The sequence below is a fragment of the Lepisosteus oculatus genome, chromosome 3, assembly GCF_040954835.1.
Source record: "Lepisosteus oculatus isolate fLepOcu1 chromosome 3, fLepOcu1.hap2, whole genome shotgun sequence".
In the NCBI taxonomy this organism is placed as follows: Eukaryota; Metazoa; Chordata; class Actinopteri; order Semionotiformes; family Lepisosteidae; genus Lepisosteus; species Lepisosteus oculatus.
In genome coordinates this window covers 16,565,229-16,585,645 of record NC_090698.1, presented here as the reverse complement: position 1 = coordinate 16,585,645, position 20,417 = coordinate 16,565,229, and the positions used below count along the sequence as shown (strand labels likewise).

At 38.1% G+C, this 20,417-nt stretch overlaps 1 protein-coding gene across 2 annotated transcripts in view; it reads left to right on the top strand.

Annotated features, from left to right (window-relative positions):
• The window catches only part of rai14 (retinoic acid induced 14), a 67,558-nt gene that overhangs the window by 11,921 nt on the left and 35,220 nt on the right, over positions 1-20,417 (top strand). The gene's annotated exons all lie outside the window — the stretch shown is intronic.

Sequence of the window (20,417 nt, the reverse complement as noted above, 5' to 3'; positions counted from 1 at the left end):
CTTATATAGCGCTTTTCTGGACACTCCACTCAAAGCACTTTACGGGTAATGGGGGTCCCCTCCACCACCACCAATGTGCAGCCCCACCTGGATGATGGGACGGCAACCATAGAGCGCCAGAACGCTCACCACACATCAGCTATCAGTGGGGAGGAGAGCAGAGTAATGAAGCCAATTCAGAGATGGGGATTATTAGGAGGCCATGATTGGTAAGGGCCAATGGGAAATTTGGCCAGGACGCCGGGGTTACACCCCTACTCTTTTCGAGAAACGTCCTGGGATTTTTAATGACCACAGAGAGTCAGGACCTCGGTTTTACGTCTCATCCGAAGGACGGACAATGGGATTCTAGAACTGTAATTGTGTGGTGCAGTGATGTTCAACATGTGACCGGGGTTATATGAGAAGATGGTCTACTGTATAAGTCCTAGTTTTAAAACAGGGTCATGTGGTGCATTTTAACCAGTCGATCTGTATAGATTTTAAAACTGGGTTTAGAAATCTTTGTGTCCTGATTGGTTAATAGAGGGTTATATTGGTGCACATTTACATGCAACCAACAGTCCAAAACAAGTCTCTCTAATCGTTTTTTTTCAGAAATTATTGGACCAATGGTGTTCATCGACATGAAAGCCACAGAATGCCCCATTTCCAAAATGTATGCTGTGCATCAAATGCAATTTACCACAACTTTTTCCCCACAATTGCCACAATTTTATCATCATGTACTGTAAATAGCCATCTTTTGCAGTAAGTGCACTTTGTTTTATTACCCAAAGGTGATGATTAATGTGAACATTCTAGTTTTGTTACATCCTTTTCACTCAAAAGAAACATTTGAATGGGAAGTAGATTGTTAATGTGTTGAGCTGGAAAGAAGCTTCATTTTGGTGTTCTTTTTGTAAACAAAGTGAAGCTTGTGGAGGGCAGATCTGTACCATAACAGGTTATTATTAGCTTCTTTTATCCAAGGAAGAATTTGTGGTGTCCGCTTTTTTTTAAAGAACTTACAACAAGCTTTCCTCCTTTGGGCTTAATGGTATTCTGGTTTGTGTGATCTGGTCATGTGAAATTAACTGTGAAGTCTGACTGTCATCCAAGTTCGTAGGTTATGAAACGTCACATGGAAGCCAAGAATCCAGTCCACTTCAGCTGGCACTGAGTCCTCAAGGATTAATTGATTTATGTCTATCATTTGTTTTGGTCCAAATGTCTGTGAATTTAAGGAATTCTTGCTGATAAAAATATAGAATCACTTATGTGGCCTTTAATCACCAAGACTGTAAGATTTAAGACTTAAAAAGATTAACTTTGGAGATGAATTGTGTTCTCCTGATCATACTGTACAGTGTTAAAGGGACATTGTGTGTACAGTATGAAATACTTTGAACTACAATAGCATTTGGTTACTGCTTCCAGAAAGGCTCTGCACTTATACATGCATGTGCCCATCTGCCAGGTAATAACAGAGTGGTGTTTGCACTGCGAGTACTTCTGATTGATCGTGGTTGTAGTGATCATACTATCCCTTTTTTTCCCCATTTGTCACTTGTAAGAATCCCGTGTCCCGAAGACACCTTGATAAATGAAATCTAGGAACAGCATCTACAGTGTGTTTTTTCTCTGTATCACATTCTTATTTACTGTAGTACATTAGTTTCAGGTTGCACATGAATCTTAAAAGAAAGGAAATTGAGTATTTTTCTGAAAGTCACATATGAAAATAAAGTTTGAAAATAAGAAGTATTTTGGTATCTGGTATAACAGGCTTTATTCACATCCTAGTATAGAGCTGTTTTGGCAGTGTTTTCTGGTATCCAGATTTGGATCTCTCTCAGAAAAGGATATTATTTCTAGAAGTGAAGAAATAATGAAAAATGGTCCTTTAAGAAAGTCATATACGGTTCACTAAGCATTTACATTAATAGACCGAGCTGTCAGGCAAACCCATATCAGGTCAGAGTCAGTCAGCGGTTAGTATGTCGGTCACCCGGTCATTCTTTACAAATGATGTGCTGAAGAACGTTGAACCTTAACACTCATTAAAAGGAACAACTTTCCATTTTTATACAGAACCTATTTGTGATATTTGCTTGTGCATTCTAGCCTTGTCGAATACGAATCCCTACATTTGACATCAATATAGAAAGCAGTGAGGTAAATGTGGTGGTCACAGATTTTTTTTCTGCTTGGTATAATGTGCAATCCAATATCTAATCATCATAATTCGGTGCCTCAGATCTCACAAACAAATGATTTCATACAGGCTGTGCAGCAATATCCCCTTAATGTTCAGCCTGCCATAGAATTCTCCCTTAAGCCCTCAGAATCAGACTACAACTATTTTGCTTTCAAACACAACTTTAATTGTAATTCCTGGTGATATAAAATACATTTTGGGGAACATGAGCTGAACAAATGAATATGCTCAGAGGTGCCGAACAGGATGAGACTTCTTTCTTTCCCTGTTATTAAAATACAAAATGAAAGTGCAGCTAAATAGGTTAAACAAACAAAAGACCTAAATAAATCCCCTCTCAGTAAATCCTTTGGCGTCAGGCCAGCAAGTTCCTTGGGTAGACCTGATTGTCTCGGTGCAAGAGCCAATCTGATGCCTGCTCGTCCACAGAACAAAGGCGATAAGGGCTGGACCCAGCATGCCTCCTCACACAGAAGAGAGAGCCACTGTATCTCCTGGGACCAGCTACAAGAGGGATTGAATGAGTAATCCTAAACCACAGGGAGTCCCGATAGACCCCACATTCATACAATTCTCCCTTGAATTTGTATAGCCCGAGTTGTGCATTTCAGTAGGTGTGAAGCCGGAGGCCTCAGCTACATTGAAAAAGGATAGAAACACAAGCTATCAGTCATTTATGTGCCATTGAAATAGCTTTGATTATGATGCCTGCTTTACTGTTTGACCATCTTAATAGTACAAACAGTAAAGCTCTTATCTACTGTAACTGGGACTGGTGGGACTGAGGAAGGAAGGGGAAATCAAACAATTGAACTGTTGGGTGAGTGGAGAAAGATCTCTTCATCCTTTATTTTCAGTTGAGAAACTGCTTTTAAATTCCCAGAAAATCATTAAAAATCCCCTCTACTTAACAGTAACTGTTTTGTACTGGGCAAAAATAAAATGATAATTCTGGTAAAGATGATAGGCGATGCAGAAACAATAAAATCAAGTATCAAAACAGTCCCCTTCTTGACAATGCATGTAAACAGGCACTGTTCACAAACTAGTTTTTACAATTGCTGAAGTGGTTGCTACAACAGCACCAGCAATGGAAGCAACAGTAACAATTTGGAGTAGATCTGAAGTAAGGTGCTTATTCAACATCAGTTCAGTAGGGTTGGTCTCAAAGCTTTCTCCCATAAGTGAAGGGATAGGTTTCCTGTAGCATTAAAAAAAAAAACATTCTGTCACTCTTTGTCACTTCTGTCACAGAATCTTGACTGTTGATGTTTTCAGCATCAACCAGAATTTACGATCGCTACAGTGATTACAATAATTTTAATAGCCAATATTACAGCATCTTTTGGTAAATAGGATTATTATTATTTATTTACTTCAACTTCTCTTCATCAAGGACAACCGTGGATGAGGTCAACAAATGCTTATAACCCTGTAAACATTCTTTCCTTTAATGAAAAGTTCTTACATGAACTACCAAAAATTCATAAAATTATTGTAAGGAAAATTACACTTTTTTGTTGCAAGCATGCCGATAGTTTTCATGTATGTCAAGACTAGAAGCCCTAGGAAGCAGAACAAGCTGAACATCAGTAACAGATGCTTTGTTCCACGTTGCTGTTGCAGTCTTATGGGGTTCTGTTCCCGTTTCCTCTTAAAGAGCCTGGACAAGCACATACCTGTTCACTGGTATCTGAACCCTAGAAGCCACCTCTCAACTCATCCCACAGATGTACAGTGGGGCTCGGCTCAGGTTTGGAGAGAAGGACATTCAAAGCATAACTGTCACATCCTCATTTCACAAGAAAGCTTTTGTTATATGAGGGTGTGGAATATGTTAGAATGAACCAGCAGGAAGGGCATCAGGTGAGATCCTAGGACTGGATCAAGAACTGGGAAGTCAGGAGTCAGCCAGCAGTCACTATGAAGGGAGCTACTGTATGTAGCAACTCGACACCCCTCCCCCAGCCATCATACTTGAGCTTGATCTTTAAAATTCCTGACCAAATGTTGTGACTCTTGGTCTCCCAGAGTGTGGCCACTAATTGTGGGACTGTGTTTGGTGATAACATGCTCAGGGTTTATGAGCAAATAAAGCAGGGTAGTATGAGCAGGGTATCCGACAAAATGAAGAGCTGATAACAATAAGTAAAATACATATGAAGTTGTTATAGCTGGTTTAACAGGTCTCATAAGCCTAAGAAAAATGGAAGTTAAAAGCCCCATCAAGGTTTTTAATCAGCAGCAGCTTTGGGAAGAATCTGTGTAACAAAATTAAGATGTGGTTCTTGTTAAACATTTATTTTGCAGCATAAGCAGGTTCCTATCTTCATTACTGTATATGTTCAGTTCTCTTTTCCTTCATTGCCTGAGCTGCCTGCTGTAACAGGATCACATGACGCATAGAATTGTGAGCTTCACTGAATACTGGTAACCCTACAAAATAAACACTAGCATAGTCTCAATCAGATTTCGTTTTGAAAATAAAATGAAAAGGAATTAGGTGCTCATATCATTACATCTCATTTGTTTTACTACAGCAGTGAAAATTGAGGGCAGGGCTGAAAACCCAATAGGCCTCCCTAGTGTTTTCTCCCCCCATAGAACTTTTAAAATAAATATGACATTTCCCTTCAGGCTTTCCAGGAGAAATGTAACAAAAGAATATAAGGCAAAGAATGGAATTTATTGCAACACTAAAATGTCTAATGAATGCCCATTGGAAATGCATTAAAATAAACATCCATAAAAACCATAGGTACTAGAGCCCTTGGTAGGGCTGCCCACATGATCAAGGGCAATGAAGTAATCATGACAGATGACCTGTCAAAGATAATGGAATATGTGGCGTAGAAGCAGCATGATTGTAAATTGAGGAGATGAATAAGAGATCTCTGCGTTTATAGAAGACATACCAAGAATGTCAAATGTACTTATACAAACAAGTATATATTTTAAGTCATGATGCTACATAATGTACAAGCTCATTACAGTGTGCAGATGGTGTACTTCATCATTTGTGATTCTACACCCAGTTTGGAAAGAATTCAGCGCCAGAGCTTTTTTGTAGTGTAATCCATTTTTTTCACAGGCAGACTAATTATACTTCAGAGTGAGTTTGAATTGTACATAGAAATGGCAGTTTTATTAGAACCAGGAGGTTACCTTGCTTTTCAGCAGCTCATGTTTTGCCACCACTCTACAGCAGAAGGCTTTCTGGTGGGGTTGGAATTCTTGGGTCAGGAACACTGCCCGAAAACGAACATATGGCATTTGTTTGTTAACCCCGATTTTAATGGTTTAGAATTTCTTCTGAGCCGAAGTCTTTTGTTAAGAATTCATAGTAATGTATACATTTAGAATTCATGCCCAGTTAAAAAAAAATCAGCCGGAACTGCGCTTAGAAAGATGATTTTTTTTCTTTTGTAGTTGCTGGAGGGAAAGGTTTTTATTTCATGTTGTTGGTTGTTTTTTTTTTTTTAAGTTTTTGCATTGTTAACCAAATGCACCTGAAGTAAATTTCCCTTTAGCAACATCAAATGTAACTTGCAGGGCAAAGAAAGAATGCAATAATGCAAATTTGAATCATGTTTTAGACACATTTTTTAATTTGAGCAAAACTGAGACTAAACAATCTTGTGACTATAAGATCTGTTACATGAAGGAAAGCCGATCGAAATTAATTTATTTAAAAGGGAATAGTAGAGCACTCTGCTGCAGCAGGTTCAACATTGCATGTTAATGGCTTAGCTAAACTGCTAGTTTTTGTCACATGCTGTAGGGAATTGGCTCATTTTGCTGATCATCCCCACATTGCCATGCCTCTCTTCCTAGGAAACATTTTGAGGACTTGGTTTTCTTGTAGTCAAATTATGCTTATTTTTGGCACAGGAAAGGCTGTTTCTGAACAAGGAAGTATTATTACAGAATCTAATTTTACAGAACCTTCTTAAGGCAAGAAAGTTCTGCTATGTCTTAGTTGAACAGAAGAATGAATATTTATGGAAATTCACTGGTGCAGTGGATATTTATTGACATTATACAACATGGTCTCAGATGTCAAACCAACAACAACTTTTCTTTTAGTGCTGAAAAATGTTTTCTTTTTTCTGTTCTCTCTTTGGAAAAACATAAATCATACCTAATGTCATGTGCTCTACTGAAAATGTAATATTATTTTCCTCTCTTAAATACACCACTTAACATCAGAAAAGCGAATGTTTGCACTATGTAAAATGTTTAACCACCTCTATCGTTGAAGCTGGAAGCAAAAAATCTCAGAAATAAATACATGGGAAAAATACGTTTTTTAAACTAAATGTTTCCTGTATTTTTTTCACCTTGATGTTTTCTTATAACTTTCTGCTCTTAAGCAACATTATACAATGGGATGGTCCTAGTTTGTGCTCTAGTAATTGCAGGTGTTTCCTGGGAACATGCAGAATGTGGTACATCTCCGCTCCTCTGTATGTAGAGTTTGTCCGAGGCATCAAAGCAAGGCTTTCTTTCGACTTGTTGGGTGACTTCTACTGTACCTGGCCAGCTCCCTCAAGTTGTCGCAAGTCATGCAAGTTAAGCTGAGACCCATGCTTTTCATCTGGTTGCTCACAGTTCAGCCAGGTTTATATGTTGCTGATCTAACCTGGGGTGAACTATTTGTAAGGTTAAAAAATGAGGACAGAGAAGAGTGCAGACCCAGCCAGTTCAATAAAAAAAGGATACCTCTACACTCCTTCCTGTTTTTATATCTACAGTACAACAGAATTTATCTCTCTTAAGATCCAACCTAGTGATATGAATTAGTTTTTCTTAGAAAAAGAAGCTGTCTCAGTTTCTCTTTTTGAAATACTAGATGTAGTGAAGCTCTCGGACTCGGGGGACTGAAGTCATTTTAACAGCTGCTGTTTGTCTTTGCCAGTTCTCTCTCTAGGCGCATGTTTTTCACATAAATCTGCACAGTACGTCTGGTATCGGCCAAGGCGCAGATAAGGTATGTTTTCAAGAAGTGGGGCTTTACTGTACACGGTAGTTCTGGACAGTCTTTTTTTAAAAAAGAATGATGTGTCTGTGATTTACTGTAGTTTGAGGAGAAATGTCTATTAAAGGTACAAATTCATACTCCTGCTTTGGTTTGTTCTTGTCTGATCCACTGTAAAGTGCTGTGATATACAGAATTACTCTGGCGCACATCTGTTAATTGTACTAAGAGATTAGGATCTTAACTGACTTTCACCATTTAAAAGTCATCCCTCTAATGGAATAGCTGTAATGTCTCTGTGGAACATGATATTACATGCCGTGTGCTAAGAAGCCAATCCTCCTTTGTTTCAGAAGAATTATATCTGAACAGAAGCTACTATTGAATCAGTGCAGTAATTTAGAAGGCTGATCTTGTATTAGATACAGTATATCTGCACAGTGTTGTTGAATTCATTGCTTATGCCATAATGCACCAGGGCTTAAATATCACAACTGCAGGTGACCTTTTTGACGCCAGTTATCAGTGGCTCATCTTGCACTTCGTGTCTTCTGCATCTCTGAAAGCTGGACATGGTAAATGTGTTAAACCTAATTGGCAGTTATCATGTAGTCATCAGTGTGTGCAAGATCTATACAGTTTGATGGAAATGTCAGATAATCCATTAGATCAGCTGAAGCAGAGGCAACATGATATGTGGTTCTCTTCTCACAGCATGATGCGTATATTCTTTCAAGCTGTAGGTCTTCAAGCCTCTGAAACACTAGATGGAGTTTGCAGAGAAGTGCAGTGGATGTTTTTGTGCATTATAGCAGCCCTATACCTTCATTATAGTACTGTCATTCAGTTTATTTTGAAAGCGGAAAGTGAGCCAAAATATTTTAGCCTATGATAGTTTGATTTTTTTTAATATGTAGCTGCCATTTTAATGTCAAGTTCAAATTGAAGACAAATATATTTGACACTTATTATTAATTCTTATATTTTTTTTAGGGTTTGGCCTTACAAAGTAGTTCCAGCTAGGACCATATTCATTTTTATTCGTAAAAGAAATCTTTTTTAGTATAAATATCAGTCTGCTGCAGTATTCCAGGTGAATTATTTTAGATGTAAAAAAATATAAGAGAAACATAAGCAATGAGAACCTTGACAAGACGTTTCTTTAAAGCCTCTGATCTCCTCAGTTTCATGCATTGCTAAATTTCAGATGGAAAAAAAAGAATTAAAAAATCCCAGCTGGACAGCTGGGTTATCTGAGTAGAGTGTCACTTCCCTAAAATATTTTATACCAGAAAATCAGTATGGTAACAGTTAAAACACTGAAAAGTAAAACATTTTTAAAAATGTCTAAAAAAGACCTAAGGAAAAAGCCTCAGTTTACCTAGTGTATGGAAGTGAGATTTTTTTTTGTTTCCACAGAGCGTCAATAATTAACCAAACTTACAAGCTGGGAGAGAATTGGCTGATTTTGTGGAAGGGAAATACAGATACAGTACTAGTATGCTTTTTCACTTTCAGTTTTAAGAATTCCACAAACTAATAGTTTCAGCATTTTCTGATTAAAATGTCTTGAAAAGTTATGTAGAAATATGTCTTCCCTTCTGCCTTTAAGACTAAAAGTTGAAAAAGAGCTGCTAATGTGAGGTGAAACTGAGAAGAAGCATTTATTTGATCTGTATGACCTAGTAGACTGGAAAGGCATAACTTGTTGGGCGGTCAGTTGATGCAAGGTTTTCATCGAGCTGTTTCTTGAAAGAAGACGGGGTATGGTTGGGGAGATTGTCCCCTGATCATTTGGGTAAACAAAAAATGGCAGTGACTGATCCTTTCTTAGTACTTGTTTGACACTGACAACATACTGTACAAACTGGAATTGGTCTGTAGCTACCGTATGATCTTTGTTTACACTATATGGTTGTAAGGCAAGTTATTTTTAATTTTTGTTTTGAAAATTGCCTATTGCAAAAATGGAGAAAAAAAAAGATTTAAGGAACTCATATCTCCAATTAGTTGTTTTTTTTAGTTTCCACCCTGTTTTGGAATCGCCATGTGTGATTTGTTCAAGTCTTGGTTTGGAACTATGAACCCCGCAACCACACACAGGAGAATGAAGAAATGTAGATAGACTCCTTTGAGCCACTTGTCTTCTAACATGGGGTACGCACCATAGCCTAGTGCTGCGAGTTTAGATCTTGTTGAAGGATAACCACCTCAGCAGCAGCACAGCATGCCTGCAAGTACCAGGGAGGCTGCTGGGGTGAGATAACCATGGCCGGCCAATCCCACCCTACCTACTGTACAGCATGGCCCAGGCTTGGACCTGGGACATAGAGCTCAGCTGGAGCTCTTGACGCAACATCAGTCTGAGCTGTGGTCTTCAGTTGCTTTGGAATGGTGCTTAAAAGCTCTGATGTACTGTGAGTTTACGTGGAGTTAAATTATTACAGACTAAAAGCTGGAATGGTTAGAAAGGTCTGGCAGAGACGCTTGTACTGTAAAAGAGTAAAGATCTTTCCCGTTAGTCGTTGTTAATAATATTTGGTCTCTAAGGACTCCCTTCAGCCTCTCCTGCCTCTTTTTTCACACTGTCGAGCTAACCGTTCTTCTTAACTTATTTAAAAACATATATTTTTCTCTGTAGCATTCACATATATCCACAAAGCTTATTTTTGACAGCGCAGACCTATCCTAGCTCAGCTTAACACAATGCTTCTGAATTTCTTTTGTCTCACAAGTTTCAGAGGTTTGTAGGCCATTTTATGTGCCTTAGTGTGGCTAGATGATGAAACTTGCCACTACACAGGCCGAGGAGTTTTCTGGTAAAAAGTTTTCACTTCCTCCTATCCTGAAAAAGGGAAACACAATCACAGATCTCTACAAGTGCATTCCTCATATATGCACATTTAGAAACATTTTTCAATTTTTTTTTAAACCTGTGTCCCAAAGGTTTAGAAAATGCTGTAATGCTGTTGCATTGGTAGATGGTTTTAGGTGAATTTAGATTCCCTATGCTCTTTCAAGTGGTGTGATCATTTGGAATTTTTGTCACATTAATATGCCAGGAATGAAGAGAGGTTAATTTTCCTATATGCATAGTGATGTAGCCTGCTACACATAATGTCCGATTTGTGAGAGGTGCAAGGCAAAAGATGAAAACAGAAACCTTTTCTGGAATTTTTCTTGTCCTATTGTGCTTTCACTGTTTTGGATTTTGCTAGAGCTTTATTTCTGGTTTCAGTTGAAATTGAAATAAATGCCTCTATATGGTAGCCAAGGTAGCTGTGTGTCTTACAATGAGAAAATAAAAGTGTGCCCTAGCTTTTATGGACAAGAGAAAACTGAATTTGATTACTCCAGAGAGGAATATGGCCCTGTATCATGCATTTACTGTAACTCTACTTGACTGAGATGTGTCTGACTGAAGAATTACCCATGCATTCCTGTGTCTGCAGTGGCCGCCAGCCAGACGTCTAAAATTAAGAAGATTAGGGGTCCAACACCTCTCAGCAAAAGGAATAGGATTAGCAGTTTTTAAATAGTTATTTAGCAAATTTTGAAATGGCTACCTTGTTTCTGTTAAACATACTTAGAAGACTTTGGAACATGAGTTAATGGATCTTGTTTGTATGTGAGAATTCTGAAAGCTGGACATGCTCCGTGGCTGTAATACTATGATCATAGACTGCGTGGACTACGTGTCACTGTCTCCCCTTTCCACATTGCGAGTGTCCCAGTGCACCACAAAATCCATGACAGTTTTAAGTCGGTATCTTGCTAACCCAGTGATTGTGTCCCGAGCATTGTGCTTGCAGATCCCTCTAGTTAAGTGCCAGAGTCAGTTGATTTAAGCAATTTAGAGTAGAGGGGTAATATCTGTTTTAAAGGAGAAGAAAAAACCTTTTTTAAAAAAAAAAAACTAAAATATCTTCTCTCCCAGTAAAAGCTTCTAATTTCACTGAGAAATCTTTTATATTCTACTCAAAATACAATGCGAAACTTTGCATTGAGCTTGAGAATATCATGTGAACAATATGAATTATTGTTGCATTAAGTGAGATATGCATGGCTATTGCCGATTCTACTCTTTATGCGTTAGTATAAAATCTCTAGTCCAAACATTTCCTTTGTATTGTACTTCTTTCACTCCATATCCTTTCTTAATTGCTGATACTATCAGCAACTGACAGTGTTTTTTTTCTTAGCGTAGTGCTTAATGTTTAACTATATCTGGCAGCCACCACCAGGCTGGGGCAAATTGATCGTGTTCTTTACCAAGGAGTGCATAGCTTTCAATTGCAGGAAACTGATAAGGTTACTGCCTATTTTTAAAATAAGCATGAGTTTGCAGGGCCACATTTTTCAGTCAACGGGGTAATTGTGTAAGAACAACACTGAGACTCCCAAAGACAACAGGAAGGCATAGCTGGAATAACTTTCTTCTTTAGCTCTCCCCACATTCTTCTGTGTTAATGACTTGTTTTATGAAGATTTGGATAACAGGTCACTGCTATTAGTTTTCTTGAAATTAGAGACAATTAGTACGAGTTCCAAATACTGAATAAAATAACATTCTTCCAACTCTAGACTTGTATGTTCAGAAAGAATATGGTTTAGTGGGATAAATATGGCTTTCTTCTTTATGATGGTACACCATTTTTCTGAAAAAAAGTGCCTGGGTATGAACAGCAATACAGCAGATTTTTTTCAGAAGGTTCACAGTGCAAGTATGTGAACTGAAGATAGTTATTAGTGGAAATAGCAAAACATACTGGTTTCTGTTCTATTAACATTGCCAGCTGAATTATGAATGTTGTGCATTTGACCTGTATTATACATAGTTTTATTATTATAATAGTTTTTATATATTATTAAATATAGTTGCTGCGCTTGTCAAGTGTGTGATCTTGATGTAACAGTATGTGGTGTATCCTTTCATTATAGCACTGTAGTTTAATATTGATATAATTGACAAGTATTTATGTTTGACCCTTGAGCATTAAGGGTATTGCTAATAGTTAATCTGCTTTTACAAAGATCTTATGAAAGTTTCTTATACTACACAGCCATTTGCAAATGGTATCATTCAATACTGTCAATCACTGCCTTTGTATCATACTGGTTGTCCTGGTTATTTTTTGTCCTCTTCTACACTTTTCAGGGCGTTCCCTATCTTATGGATCTTGCGAAGATGCATGTTACAATTACTGTTCCTCCATAGCGCTCCAGAAGTGAGCAAAGTCATAGCGCCTTTTGTATTTAAGTTTTCATAAGTAGTAAGGAATCGCTAGACAAAACAAAAACCTTCCTGTCACAAATAATCTTTCACCAGTCCAATGCCTGTATGTTGACATGGATATTTAAAAAGCAAGTGTTTGTCAGTTATTATTTTTCAAAATATCGGCATTTCTTTTTTTGTCAAATCCCGATCTTGATAAGAATGGAATGTTTACTCATATGAAAGGGAGGTGGTGGCATTGTTAATGTTTTTCTTTGCCAGACAGTTGTTTAGCTGAGCAAGTCCCCTCAAGATAATGCTAAGTGTTTCCTGTTGTTGCAAGGACTGCAGCAGCATGAGTGTTGATGTCCTTTAATGGTGTTTAGTGGTATCCTCTTGGTGCGTTGTGCAGCACAGTCCACAGTGAGATGTGTAATGTTACAGTATTAGACACACTGTACTGCCAAGTAAAGCTGTGGTATAGCTATTAAAAGCTTAAAAGGCTGACAAAAATAAGTATGTTAATCAAATAACAGCTTTTTACACTGCTGAGCATAGGCGCCACATATTGGGAGTGTTCCTACCAGTCTTATGATATGGTAGCCAAAGTAGTTCAGCTCAAATAGAGAGACATGAGTGGAACTATACTGTGTGGAATGAGCACATTTCATTTGGCACTTCATTCTTTGAAAGTACAGTAAATATTTATTGGCAAACAAATGTATGCAGTGGAAAAGTATTGCGGCGGCAGAGTTTAGAAATGGAAAACTTTTGCTTAATTGGCATTTCTAGCTCTAGCCAAGCAGATTTTGGGTTTTGTGTCTAGTGATAGGCACTGCACGCACAATTCTGCCAGTCCCACAGTCTCGCACTGCTTCATTAACTGCTAGCAGAGCTGTGCTGTTATAGGAGGAACAGTCAAAGAATTCTTTACCATGGATTATAACACCTCTAAGGGCTGTTTCTACAAACCCTTGGCTGAAATTGCAGATTCATAACCCAGCTGGGATATTCCTTTGAGCCAAGACCTATCAGTCAAGTTGCTCCAGTAACACCTTGCTGTATAAAGGAGGCTCTAGCCTGGTGCTATAAATGTGAATATTTTATCAATTGATTTAAAATAAAGGAAAAATAGAACTAAAAACATGCTAAGGTCACACAGACAGGAGTTTGTTTTCTGTAGATTCTGGGGCAATCTGCAGGTTTTGGCAACCATGATGTTACTTGTTGTAATGGACACTGGAGGCTTTGTGTACTGTACATGCTCATTTACTGACTTCATCCCACGTGCTTCTCTGAGAATGAGAGAATTTTTTTGTTCTTCGCGTATGAACTGTTGGCCTACATCTGACACAAGCTGAGATTTACGGAAGTAATGCAGAGACAGTCACCATAAATAAAATGCTTCCATTTACCTCAACTTAAAAGCTAAAGTATGAGATATTATGCAAATAATCTCAGTTATTCATCTTATTATAATTTTTATAATACCATCACAAAACAGAAGACTGGCTTTGCTTTATTTTTGCCCTTCTTTCACCTTAATGTTACTTCAATTACAGACTGCATTTTTCCAAATGTGGAAGTTCAGACATGGAAATTTGATGTTGAAAGGAGGAGAATAAAGTAATTGCAAGATCATAAACGCAATTATGAAACACATCCATCCGCCCTAAGAAATAATACCTGTTGAATGTTTTTTTTTATAAATGTAGAATTGCCAGACTGGATCAGATGACCGGAGTCAAAGCTGTGTTCACAAAGCTCAGCCTGTGATCAGGCGCGTGTTTGCATATTTTTGGACTTAACTTGTTCAATGTGAGGAACAGAGGTTGGACATGAGGATGGGATTGTCATGACTCAGCCCCACAAACACAAAGGGTTTTGCTCCAAACGTTTATATTGCTGAGCACCAGACACTAGTAAGTAAAGTCTAACAGGGAATTGCGTGAGGTTTGTCTTTTTCCTAAACTACTGTACATTACTGCAGAATATACTACATTGATAAAACGTTAAAATGGGTAATAATGATAAGATTTTAAAATAGATGTGCAGTTCATGAGATAATGGTATGATCAGTTGTTCAAGGTTATGAACAGAAGAAGCTGTATTCAGTTTTTAAATCTTTTTCTAAGGCTGAACTGCACTGATCTCTGCATCCATGTGTTCTCCAGTCTGTCGTTGAGGTTGTTGTCCTTCCTGGATAAAGCTGTACAGCATGTAAAGAGGAAATGACTTCCAGATTGTTGGATCACCTTCCTCATATTTCCCATTAGCAAAAAGTGGAGTGAATGACTTATTGTAAATGAAAGAGCACAGAGTAAGTTTGAAATTCGGAAGGTACGGGGCTGGTGTCAACACAGGCTGTCCTGGATCGTTTCCTGCTTTGCCCTCTTGTTCGTCACGGTACTGGCACAGAATCAGTCACAGGGGGGAAAATGCTAATTAAACATAACTGATGAGTACTGGAAAGATTTTACCTTGCAAAGATTTCTCTCATTTCCTTTTGGATTTCCAAAAAACGGGGAGTTTTCCTGTTTCTTACAAGTGTTTTATAAACACGTCATAGCTGTTATACATCCTGTGCATTGTACTGCATATGACCTCTTTTTTTGCATGCTGAAATGTCTGCTTTAAACACGCTTTTCCATGGGTCTCAGTGTTTCAGCTGTAGGCCCTGGCCACGTCATGTTGCTGGAAGAAATCACTGTGCAGTATTTTGTGGTACTTAGAAGTGTGAAATTTCCCGTGTGGTTGCAGCATTTCGACTCCATGTGCGGGTTTTATGTTGTTGTCAAATCAGCTGGTGTTTAATCACGCTCGTCTTTTAAGCTGCGAACGAGCGGGTTTGCTGTTTTGCTAAGTGCAGATCCTCTTATCCTTGTACCTTTCAGCTTGTTTTTAGTGACAAATAAGGGTTAAAGACCATCTTGTGTCTCTTGGAACTAGCATACATATCTTTTCATCGAATTTGTCTGTAATTTTATAATTAATAGTGCTAACATTTTAGTAGCGTACTTAGGTTATTACAAAATTTTAGATAAAAGTAAATGATTTCCATCAGGGTCCAATGATAACACTGCTTGCAATAACAGTACTTTAAAAGCATTACTGTATCCACATTTGCATCTGTGTGTGCTGAATAGGAGATATTAAACATATGGTGCAACAACATTAAGTCAGTCTCATACATTTCTGGAACAACTCATAACTAAGGTCAGTTACTTACAAGCCGTACAAATGATAGCTTCAGGTCGTCACACAGCAATTGCTTTCATATGTGCAGGTAATAACATAGCAGTTAACATAGTAGTTTTAAAAGTGTTGCTTGTCTCACAGCCTGTACCTGCCCTTTGTGATCCCTTGTTAAAATATACAGTATGTGGTCATGATTACATAATCTTTATCTGTGCAGCAGACACAAATCTCAGATTGTCTCTTGGTTTAGCGAAATCTGTTATGATTTGTTCTTAATCTTGATACAAATGTTTTTGGAGGAAGAACAGTTCTGCAACTTTAAGAGCCCTGGAAGGTACTGTATCTGTTGCAAAACTAGCAATTTGTTCTCAAGACTTTCAGTTCTTTCCTCCATTGAGACATTGCTGTCAGCAATGATGAGATTCTAACATACAGTAGATGCACAAACTAAATGAGTCTTATCTAAAATAGTGTTTCCAAAATTTCTAACACATTCTGCTAGTGTTTTCTTTTTTAATTAAACCTGAAAACCTTGACTAAAACCACGTGTGTTTGTAATTTTTTTAAGTGGATGGACATTAAGGGCTACCAGATGTAGTTCACTGGGTTATAAAACAGAATTGTGAGAATCAACGATTAGAAATATGAAAATAGCACTTAATGTTTCAAGATATACATGGAGCCTCTTTTCTGACCTGCTGGATGTCTCTGCAAGTAAAATTTAAATTGTTTAAAAAGAACTGTATTTTTAATGCATTCAGCATTTGGATCCACGTACCTCTATGAACAAGTATTTTCACACGGGTCACTTTTCACAAGTAAAGCCCGTGTACTGCTTTGACTGTCAAAAACAGTCCTTGGCATTGGGACACTCAATAAGGGCATCGATCACACTGAACTGGTAAGGGTCTTGCTTTTAAATGAAGCTTCTTAACACAGAGACAAGTTTAATATTAACACACATAGCAAAACGTTACACATTTTTACAATGACTTGGCAGAGGACTTCTTGTTGGCTTGTTAGCCTGTTGTGCAGGGTGATGTCTTCTCCTCGGCTATTGTACATCTCAGGTGCTTATCTGTAATCCCCTGTTTACTGTGACATTCCAGGAGTGCAGGCGGGTAGTTCAGCTGCACAGGCCACCACAGTGATGCATGTGTGTGTGTTTTATGACTTGAGTTTCGCCTGGCCAGCAGAATGTTAAGCGCAGGCTGAATTGGCAGGTGACAGAAATAGGTTTGCCTTAAAGGCCACTTTGGAGTGATTTCCAGCCCCAGTCCAAAAATAGGGACAAGCTGCCTGACCTCTGGCTCCTAAGAGTGTGTGATCCTTAAATCTCCATTGATTTATTTTGGGGAATCCAGGGATCCATGCCTTGTCTGTACTGAGTGTTCTTGACTTTGGAATTGCTTTTCTCTTAAAAACGTAAAGAGCACTTATATAAATATACAGAATTGAAGTTAAAGAATATTGATTAAAATCCTATACTCCCTTCCCTTATAAAATGTTTATTCTATTCACATGCTTGATTAGGTCATTTTTCTCTTAATTTATTTTTTCTCAAGCAAAACAAAATAATAAACTCAAAATGTTTTGCTTTGTTAGTGGTTTGAGAACTAGAAACACACATTAGCTTTTGAAATCTGAAGGTAGCTTTCATTGGTTTCATTAGTAGAGATTGTAACTTGTATACCTAAATATATATATATATGCGTTTATATCTGTATATTGTATATGTCATCTATGTGTATGTAAATATGATTATTAAGTTCACCACAAGAAAACCAGCAAAGAATTATGTTATGTATATAATGCTAAAACAGTGCTGTACAGTTCTGGTAGCACAGTGTCAGACATAAGCCTTCTACTAGGCAGAGTGTAAGGAGTGAGATAGTAGGCTTCGGTGTCTTCCACAGTGGCAAAAGGCTAGCACAACTATAAATTACATTAAGTGCTTTGTTATTTATTTTGTCTTGGGATCTTCATCAGCTTATATCTAGGATGCACATTATGGTGTTTTACACAATAAGAGGTGATGCGGTCTACTTCATCCAGGTCCGTCCGGCCTGTTTATTTTAGGAGCTGCGTACATGTATCTTCTGGTGGTATGTATTAAAGTTGCTGTACTGCCTCCAATGTGAAATCTGTGCACCACATTATTTTCTATCAACTCTCACATTACTGTTTTCAGGGACTTTCAAATATCTTTTGAGATGTTTTATAGCAGGTTGACAATACTGCGCTGCACACTACAGAAAATGCAGCGGGCCTCACCCTTACTTTGTTGTGATGGTCTATGCAACGGCAAGCTAAAATATCGCTGCACAACAAATTGAAGGTGTCGTTTAATTTTCAGTACCAAACCCATTGTGCTGAGGTCCTCATCTTTTCCAGACAACTTCATCACACGTCTTTCAGTATACCCCACCTCTATTGTCATCTTTTTTTGCTCACTTTTACATCTCTGTGCATCTGCAGTCAAACATTTCTGAGGTCTCGGCGCTTCTGTCCTGTTAAACCAAAGAAAGGTTTGGCTGCTCTCCAGCGGATGACCTACATGTGTAATGAGGGGGAGACCTCATGAATCTGCTATCCATGCAGAGGGAGGGCTGCTTCCAGCCCTGGAGGGGTGAGGCAGGCCTTGGCCGGGCCCTGCTGATAGATGGTGTGTTTCTGCTGTGTAGCCATTGAGAGCTCTTTTCTCGTATTGTTAGCTGACTTCATCGGCAATTTGTAACTGTTATCTGGATTCTGTTACTCACTCTTCTGGCTGAGCTTAATGTAGGAGGCTCTTAAGGTTCCAGTTTACTGTTTTATGATCAGACTTTTATAAGGATCTCTGGACAAAAGCACATCTGTTCTCTTCTTTGTGTGTTCTGGGCTGTGAGTAACTCTTCGTAGTGCACATCTCACTGTGTTAAGCTGCTGTTGCACTGCAATGTCCCTCACGGGATCAATAAATAAAATCCATCTCAGGCAATTCAGTATCATCCCTTTATTTTGATAGTGCTAAAATGTTTTCATGGCTGCTAATATTGATGACTCAGGACTGTTGTTAAAAATAGTCCTTCATATTTACTTATTTGGTGTTACGACCCCAAGTGTCTAGGGGTAAAGGGGTGTAACATTTCGGATAATTTTTGGATGCAGGTGGGACTAGTGACTAGTTCTGGTGAGGGACTAGGAAGCGTGATAACAAGTGCTGTTGCAAAAGTGATGATTTTAAGGTGAATAAGTGACTGGTACATAATAAGACACAATAACACACAGTGAAAAGGAACTACAGTGGTGTTAAAGAAAAGAAAACAACAAACAAAATGACTTTGGCGTCTTCAAACACCCTAGCTAACCTTCACTGACTACCCAAAACCATACAAGACAAATGGCACTCACCAGTACTAACTAGTTTTACTAATACAAAATCAACTACGTGTGCAAAATGTACCCAACAACCTAAACTAACCCTTAAGACAAAAGTTCACACAAATACACAAGTGAACTAGGAATACAAATAAGGGAAAACGAGAGTAATCAACAGGAACAGAGTACAAAAAGTTGAACATAACACATTAGGGCAAGGTAATGGCAAAACATGGATAAACACACAAACGAACGAAAGGAGACAAACAGAAACCAACAAAAGCCGAAGCTATACCAAAAGTGAAATGAAGCAAAGCAAAACCAAGCGGGACCAAAGTCAAACAAAAGGCCTCTTCCTTCTGTAAACCTCCATGTTATATACTGAATAAGATGAGTTCTGATTGGTCGAGAAGCTGATTGAAAATGATGTCACAGAAACAATGATATAATGATGGGCCAATGGGGGAGGGAGAACAATAAAAGTCAGGAAGTGTGGTACAGCAACAAAACACACTGGGACACATTTGGCATTTTCTAAAAGGTACTCGTCTTTTTCACAAACGGTATATGTCATGTTTAAAGATTTGTCCTTGTGCTTGCCACCTGAAAATCATTCAACCCTGTGAAGATTTTGAATTCTGCTACTGTATTTCAGTTTTTTTTTATTTTGACTTAATCATTCTTCTGCTACACATTAGAAATTAAGGTAGTTCTTCCATCAAGATGGACGCTTCACCTGAATGCATCTTGCTTACATTGTATGCTTAAGAACGCGATTAAGTTGACAGTCCAAAGATTTCTTAAAGAGGATAATAATGCTTATCTAAGATTAAACTGGATTAGCCCGTTCTAAAAGTCATAAGCAGGAGTGGTGTTCAAACTTGCAAGCTTTTCATGTGAAAAGAATTCAGCTGTTTCTCAGGACTGTATTGCTCTATTTTACTTTTTGGGATTTAGTATGTACAGTATGTGCCTATGTTGTGTCAGCGTTGTCATGACAAAATATTTTATCTGCTGTACTGTAGATGTTTCACCTGCAAGTACAGAAAACCGATCAGAAATAAAATGATGGTGCAAATAAAAATTCATCTGTAGTGCTCCCAGAGGAGCTCTGGACCAATTTGCATACTGGTCATGCACTAGAGGATCAGTTACATGTGAACTGTCACTTTGGACAAAAGTGGATCCCATCTGTTCAAGTGGAGAATACATAGTAAAAGTTCTGTGTGGTTTAAAATGTTTGGGTAGAATTCTGTACATCTTTTACAGGCAGGAGATGGAAAATCAGAATGTATTAGAATGATTAGATATAATATCACACAGCAAATGAGTTATAATCATGGTTCTTCAATCAGTGCAGTATCTTCCCTTGAGCACATAGGCTCGGATCCTCTATAGAACATTTTTCACTTTTTAATGCTCGAGGCAGCTGCAGCCAGCTGCATACAGCTGTTACTGCATGCCTA